Below are 8,292 nucleotides of genomic sequence, written 5' to 3'. Positions count from 1 at the left end.
ATATACTGTACATATACACAGATACCCCAGGGGCTTCATATACTGTACATATACACAGATACCCCAGGAGCTTCATATACAGATAAATAGCTGTACACATAATGCAATGCACACTCACCTCTCCCTGCAGCACTCTCCTGTGTCAGGCTCTCTGGGTGAGATTTGGCCACACATTGCAGCAGGGAGGGGATGAGGAGTAGGGATGGAGATGGGAGGGAGCAGCCAGTTCTGCACAATATTAACCCAGAAGTAACTTTGTAACCAGCAGACTCAGCTATGCTGGAAGGAAACTGGATTAACCCCTCTGTGCCCAGCATGGCATTTAGCTGGATTAACCCCCTCTGTGGCCAGCTTGGCAGTGAGCTGGATTAACCCCTCTGTGCCCAGCATGGTATTTTGCTGGATTAACCCCTCTGTGCCCAGCATGGCATTTAGCTGGATTAACCCCCTCTGTGCCCGGCATGGCATTTAGCTGGATTAACCCCCTCTGTGCCCAGCATGGCATTTAGCTGGATTAACCCCCTCTGTGCTAAATCTGACAGTGAGCTGGATAACCTCTCTGTGCCCGGCATGGCATTTAGCTGGATTAACTACCTTGCGCCCAGCCTGACAGTGAACTGGATTTCCCCTCTGTGCCCAGCATGGCATTTAGCTGGGTTAACCCCCTCTGTGCCCAGCATGGCAGTGAGCTGAAATAACCCCTCTGTGCCCTGCATGGCATTTAACTGGATTAATTCCCTCTGTGCCCAGCATAGCAGTGAGCTGGAATAACCCCTCTATGCCCTGCATGGCATTTAGCTGAATTAACCCCCTCTGTGCCCAACATGGCATTTAGCTGGATTAATCCCCTCTGCGCCCAGCATGGCATTTAGATGAATTAATCCCCTCTGTGCCCAGCATGGCATTTAGCTGAATTAACCCCCTCTGTGCCCAACATGGCATTTAGCTGGATTAATCCCCTCTGTGCCCAGCATGGCATTTAGCTGGATTAACCCCCTCTGTGCCCAGCATGGCAGTGAGCTGGAATAACCCCTCTGTGCCCAGCATGGCAGTGAGTTGGATTATTGCTTCTGTGCCTGCAGCAGAGAATGAGCCACATTGAGCCAGAGAACCCTCTGTGCCCAGCTTGACAGTAATATGCAAATAAATCACCAGAATTCAAAAAGTAATCAGTGTCTCACTTCTTTATGTGATGAATACTTGGCTACAAACAACAAAGTCAACAAAGTTTTTAGATCAGATCCATCAGATCAGGAGCCCAAACATTGGCCTAATCATGATTCTGACACAAAATGATTACTTTTTGATGGAACCAGTTTTAGAGTGGAGCAAACTGGGCCAGTGTCCCCCACTTTCTACAGGACCCCACTTGACAGAAGGGCTGGGGTGTAGGGATCTAGAATGCTGTGGGACCCCACTTTATACTTCCCTAGGGACCCATTCTTTGCATGCTTTTGGATTTGTATGTCAAGCAGTCTGTTGGTCATGCATTGCAAAGTGTGCAGCTCCACATGCCATAGATGTTGTCTGACAGTAACACAAATTTACCCCTCTGTGCCCAGTCTGGCAGTGACCTGGATTAACCCTTTTATGACCATCATACATTAACTCACCTGTGCCAAGTAGCAAAAAAATAAATGCTTTCTAGTTATATAGCTATATAGTGAAATATCCAATATATGAGATTATATACTAGTTTTTTAAAAACACCTGTTGGAAAATAGACCTGGATTGTATCCCAAATTCCATAAAACATTTTTGGGATTTTGGCCCTGGGGTTATCAGACATTAATCCCGAACATTGAACACATTATTCACTTATAAACCTCAGGCCCAATTCACAATGATGTCTTTCATTTGCTTCATGCTAGTTGACAACTGTTTCAAGTATTGGCCAGCAGGGGGAGCCCCAAGACATCTCGTGACAGGTGTACTTTAATGTCTGACCTTTAGAGGGCGATGTACACCACATCACTTCAATATTAGGCCTACAGGTAGCACAATGATCCCTACAGATAAAGTTTTAATTAGTATGAGTATCATAGACTGCACCTCTGCTGTGACACCTGACCTCTCTGGAGCCCTACTGGGGTGACCGAGACTTCTTTTATAAATCCCAACATTTCTGATTTATTTATAAGCCATAGCAATGTCCTGCACCTCTCACAGCTCCAAATTGTCCCAATTTAAAGGCAATGCCCCCTATAGCAGGGGTGTCAAACTCTGGCCCACAACATCCTTTTTTTTGGCCCCCAAAGGAATCCTAAATATGAACTGCAGCTGGCCCACTGCTGCATTGAAATAGTGCTGCTACTACAATGCCCGGCATGACTCGTGTCTATAGACCAGCGGACTCTCTGCCTATGCGTGGCCCCGCATTGGACTGTTTTATAGATGCAAGTAATGCCTGGAATTGTAGTAGCGGTGCTATTTCAATGAAGAGGGAGATCCTGCGGTGGGCCATTCATAAGATTTAGCCTGCCTCAATTTTCTTCAATAAATTTCAAGGTTGGCCAGCGACTTTGTCTGAGTTTAATTTTGGCCCTATGTGTATTTGTTTGACACCCCTGCTCTATAGGAACCAAATTCCTCTCACTCTTTCCTCCTCAGTTGTCCCTCATTGTGGTCTGATGTATGGACCTTAATTTAAAAAAAGTTTCTTTTAAGTATTAAAAATGTTTTACTGTAATAAATATTTCCAACATATCATTTCAGATGTTATTGTGACTATTATAAAAGCACATGTAGCTGTAACCAACCAATCACATTTAAGGTGAGTGACAGGGGGCGTGTCCTCACTTGAATACTTTGTGTTACAATGTATCATTTTATCCCATCTGGGGGGGGGGGGGGTCTGGCTCCCCACTTGTCAGGCCTGGTGCTATGTGGAACCATTTTGGTCTGCAGCAGCTTTTCTAGAACTTTTTACCATGGAGGAACCCTGGAAATAACTTTCAGGTCTTCGGGGCCCCCCTTCCATAATTATTATATCCACAGATCACAGTAAAATAGTGTGGTGGTCAGTGGGAAGAATTCCTCTTACGATGCTGGCCAGTGGGAAGAATGTCACCCTTACAGATAGCCAAAAAGATGATTGGTGTCACCTAAACTGACCTGAGGGGCACAAACTGCTCATTGCCCAAGGAACCTGCAGCGCCCCCTGGAGGAATTCTGAGTGAGAAGCCCCAATAAAGACCCCATGTGTAAGGGTGTCACTGGGACAGTAAAGCTACGTACACACTTCCAATTATTATCGTTGGAAAACGAACGACGAACGATCCTGCACGATATCTACGAACGATTGTCACAGTGAATGTAACATTGGCTGTATTATAGGCACAGTGAATGTAACATTGGCTGTAATATAGACACAGTGAATGTAACATTGACTGTGTTATTAGCATGGTGAATGTAACATTGTCTGCAATAATATAAACATGGTGAATGTTATTGAGAGCTGGATTACAAATAAATAACAGGAAATTCAGATTTTGGTTAATCAAGGATCAATGTGGCTCGGTGGGTGAATGTGAATCTCCTATCAGATTTCAGAGAAGAGATCAATGAACTGAAGCTGAGCCGACATGAACCAATCATGTGCCAGAAAACATAATGATTTTTTTTATTATTATTTTATGATTTTATGGGTATTACTAAGCAGTTTTTTATTTTGTTTCATTTCATTCACTAACATATATGAACATTCACCTTGAAAGTAGAAATGTTCACCTCCTTTAGTGAATTGGGGTCATTGCGCCTCGTGATTGCAGATTCCATGCGGTTTTTCTCACATCACACACGCATGTCCTGCGAATCTGTAACCTGAGCATTTAGGCAGCGGATCTTTTCCTACAACGGTTTCAGTGGTTGCAATATCATTTCATTATAATGAGGATATTATCAGTAATTAGTCTCCCCGCAGAGATGACACGTGTTTGTGGTGGAGACATCAGCTGTAGCGCATCACCCTGCGGAGGGCTGTGAGCTGCTATGAAGCTGTGCGATCAATCCGGTACGGTGAATGTGGCTGGATTGATATCCTCTGGGTTTGGCTCTCTTTTTGCCCAGGTCCAGGGGGCTCCTTGTAAATCTCTCTGGGGTCTATTGAATGTTATATGAATGTTTTCACCCAAGATTCACACAATAACAATTTTTGACTTTGGATTCAATTAGGACACATTTCTAAATAAATCCAAGGTAAAAATTATTTTGTTTTTTTTTGTGGTGAAAGTTGAGTGAATCCTAAATTGTGTATGACAGCATTTATGGATATATTCTTGATATGTGAGTGAATAGCAGTTTGTAGTCTGTATCACCTAGACACAGATGGGCACTGGAGGTGCCAACATGATCTGTGTGCCATGTATACAGGAATGTTGGCTCATATGATTTGTGGATTATGCCTGTGGGGTTGAGGGGCAGTAGTTTAGGTTTTTGCCCTCTTATCTGAATGGCAGCCCATAAGTCTTAACTTTGCTGCCCCTATGTGACACCTCCAGGTATGTTGAACAGCTGCACCCCCCTCTGTGTGCTGTGGTTCCTCCCACTGGCTAATACATCAGTATGGGACATAGGAGATGGTGGGAGATACCACAGCCCGAGACGGGGGTGCCATTTTACTCTTCTTTAAATTAGGAAGATCTCCAGCAGCCAGGGAGTGGCAAGGAATTTCACACACAGACTGCCAGAGACTGTGCTCATATTTGTGACATAACAATATTCTGGGGTGTTATGACAATTAAAGTGAAATCACACTTTTAATACCTGATTTTTTAGGTAAAAGTTGGGTGAATCTTGTGTGAAACCAAGACCTCTTTGTTTCCAGAACACCTTCAATCTATGTAAGTAGCAGTTTGTAGTTTGTCTGTATCACCTGCCTGTCAGGTTGTTGCATTGAGCACAGAGGGGCATTGTAGGCACGGAAATGATCTGCCTGTCCTCAGGCCACATCTGTGTGCCATGTATACAGGAATGCTCGGCTTCTATGATTTGTGGATTTTATGCCAGGGCCGGGGGCAGTAGTTTATGTTTTTGCCCCCCTACTTGCTTGGCAGCCCATAAATTTCCATTTTTCTGCCCCTTTGCACACCTCCAGGTATGTTGAACACCTGCACCCCCCTCTCTGTGCTGTGGTTCCTCCCACCTTCCAATACATCAATAGAGGGCATAGGAGACAGTGGGAGATACCACAGCCTGAGGCGGGGGTGCCAGGCATTTTACACACATTTGGATTGGGTGAATATGTGCAGTGGTCAGAGAGTAGCAAAAATTCACATGCAGATCACCCGAATTTATTCTAATTAAGGCATAACAATATTCTGGAGTTTTATGAGTTAAAAGCAAAACTCTGGGCACAACCCTAAAATGATGTATATGATACTTTCATAACCCTGCCGGTGGTGCTTGCAGTGCTCGGTTTCATTTATATAAATTATATATATCGATTATTTCATAAAAACAAAAAATATTGATGTAAAAAATGTTATTTAGAGTTGGGTTTGAATGTGTCACCACCGCAAAGTCCATGAGTACAGGGTGACAACGCTATGTGATTTCATCCCAAAATCAAGAGTGTTGTCACCCCAATGCAGGAAGTGCTCCCTCATCCCCCCTCTTTTCTGATTTTCGAAGTTCTATGATTTCTCTTTTTGCTGTTTTCTCGAGATTTCCGCCATGAACCTTCCAGAATTACAATGACACACACAGGGACATAAAGAACCGGTTTTTCCTCCTCAGACCGGGAAGCAGCAACAAGTTCTGACTCATCAAATCAAATGTGGAAAAAAGTTTTGCATGGAGCAACCCGCCCGCCGCACGTCTGCAGGAAGCTGAGATTTGTGGCGGGAAATATGCAGAGTCATCCTGGCTGTGCAGCCATTGTGCACCCAACAGGAAATTGGGGGGGGCGGCAAATATATACAAAAAGTTCTGCTGAGAGGGTCATGTGACCACAGCCAATCATCTGCAGACAGAACCATGAAAAATGCTTTCTGATTGGCTGCACCACTCAGCTAAAGAGGACATGTCAGTAACTGTACAAGCCTGATTCCATTCCTGACAAGTCACAAAATACACCAACATCATGTCATCAGTGTGCTGCAGTCAGGAGCAGGCATTTCCTCAGTCTCTTCTCCCCTTATCGTAACTTTGTAGCAATCACAAGGTGAAAGGCTGGGGCTGATCTGTGTCAGGAATTGGGAACGAAAACTGCACAGTCACTGGGATTTACATAATTGTGTCACCAGGAAGTAGGTGGTGACCCCGCATGACACCTGAATAAAGATGGCTCTGTCCTTCTGGAATGAAGGCATTGACAAGGGGAGTCATGTGATCTCAGTGAGGGGTCATATATACCTGGACAGGTCCTCTTTAAGTTTACCTGACTCCAGAGAGTGAATATGAGATAATTCTTGGCGGATTTCCAGTTCGATTCCGGTGAATGATGACTCCACCCTTATGTGATGAAATATTCCCCTATCTGAAGATAAATGACAACCAGCTAGCTAAAGTGGACCTGTCACAGGTGGGGGTACAGCGTATGATGGCGCCCCCTATAGGATCTGTGTGTACAGGGGCCAGGGTCACATGCTGCCTGCGGCACCCCCCAGTGCTGCTTCCCCATAGAAATCACTTGGTGCCGCTCGGCCAATTAAAACGTGTCACCTGGCCTTATGTTATTATATTCACCTGTGAATCATTGGCCTGGATTATATGGAACATTCACAGAAGAGATTTGCAGGTGGCTGATTTTATATTTTTCTTTCACTACATTTGTAAAGAAACAATGTTATATTCACCCCAGCAAACATTCACCACTCTGTACTGATAAGTCCAACATTGGCTGCCAGTTTTCTGCTTTAGTATTAGATTCACCCATCAGTGTATAAATGGCAGCACATTGACAGCTGGTGAATGTGAAGTGAATGGACAAATTCCAGAGCCAGTGATCAATGGAGGGTCAATAAAGGAGACCTCCTATGGGGGCTGAAGATGTGGATTGCCTGGCTGATCCTGATAAGAAGTTTGGGGGGGGGGGGGGGTCTGGAATCCCTAACAGCAATAATAAGGATTAATATTAATAAGGACCAGCGCTGTCCCTGTGCAGAGTCTCTGAGCCCCCCAACCATGTGTACTGCGCTACCCCATCAGTGAGTGATATCATCATAAATAATGGAAGATGAGCTGCAGCCAGATAGGTGGGGGGCATGGGGGGTGTACAGGGAGATAGGAGGGGGACATGGGGGGAGTACAGCCAGATAGGAGGGGGACATGGGGGGAGTACAGGGAGATAGGAGGGGGACATGGGTGGAGTACAGAGAGGGGGGAGGGGTATTAGGAGATAAAAAGGGGTGCAGGGATAGAGGGGGGAGGGGGTATAAGGTGACATTTGGGGAGGGGCAGTATGACACAGGGAGAGATGCTCTGCAGATTTAGGGGCGGGGAGTAGGCGGGGCTCTGTCTGGCAGGCTGCTCTGATTGGTGGCGCTCGGTGGATATAAAGCTGTCTCTCCTGCACTGCCCGACCTTCCCCGGGATCACCGAGCTGTGAGTATGGCAGCACCGGACCAGTGTAGTAATGGGGGTGGGAATGTTATATAATGTACCCCGCACAGGAAGTGTCAGACAGGCTCCATGTGGCTGCTGGACTACAACTCCCAGCGGCTCGGCGGGAGGGGTGTAGTGGTCCCATAATTTCCTGGGATTTTTTTAAGGTTTGGGTGCAAAAGTTTTTTGGTGTTTTGGAGGTTCTGGGGCAATGCTGGGGGTTGTAGTTCTGATTGTTATCCTGGGATGGTTTTAGAGAAATTGACTTTCACCTCTCTGTGTACCCCTATGCTGCCCCTCCCTCCTTCATTCTGCCCTTATACCCTAGATTGGGGCAGGACTGGCTATGTATTGGGGTTGTTTAAATCTCCCCCCTCCTCCACCCTGTACTATTGGAGATGATCAATAACTCCATAGGTAATATCTGATACCCCTGGGGGTGTCCAGGCCTCACCTCTGTCCCCTTTGTACCCCATAATCCAGTACATGTGTAATCCCCGGGATCCGCACTGTGATTGGTGGGTTTGTCAGTCCTAGGAGCCCAATGCTGCAGCTTCTTCATTCTGTATTAGGAATAATGACCCAACAGATCTCCTGTACAGGCGTCAGCACTGCATGCTCCTATCACATGATCCCATCACTTGTAGCCTGCAGACTATAAATCACATGTAATTGGTCCAAGCGCATCACACTTCAGCAGCCAATCGGTGCAGAGGATAAATATTTAGTTTCATCAGCCGGGTCCTC

At 45.7% G+C, this 8,292-nt stretch overlaps 2 protein-coding genes across 2 annotated transcripts in view; one reads left to right on the top strand and one right to left on the bottom strand.

Annotated features, from left to right (window-relative positions):
* AKR1A1 (aldo-keto reductase family 1 member A1) overlaps positions 1 to 226 on the bottom strand; it is a gene marked incomplete at its 3' end in the record, with an annotated part of 17,148 nt that extends 16,922 nt beyond the window's left edge. The window contains 1 exon segment of the mRNA XM_072419302.1: positions 119 to 226.
* A 7,197-nt stretch (positions 227 to 7,423) lies between these two features.
* PRDX1 (peroxiredoxin 1) overlaps positions 7,424 to 8,292 on the top strand; it is a 10,906-nt gene continuing 10,037 nt past the window's right edge. Inside the window, exon 1 of the mRNA XM_072419304.1 lies at positions 7,424 to 7,545. The gene's annotated coding sequence lies outside the window, so the exon portion shown is untranslated. The remainder of the gene's footprint in view (positions 7,546 to 8,292) is intronic.

The sequence above is a fragment of the Pyxicephalus adspersus genome, chromosome 8 (genome assembly GCF_032062135.1).
Source record: "Pyxicephalus adspersus chromosome 8, UCB_Pads_2.0, whole genome shotgun sequence".
Lineage (NCBI taxonomy): Eukaryota > Metazoa > Chordata > Amphibia > Anura > Pyxicephalidae > Pyxicephalus > Pyxicephalus adspersus.
Note: the sequence above shows the minus strand (reverse complement) of the source record. Positions and strands in the feature narration are given on the sequence as shown.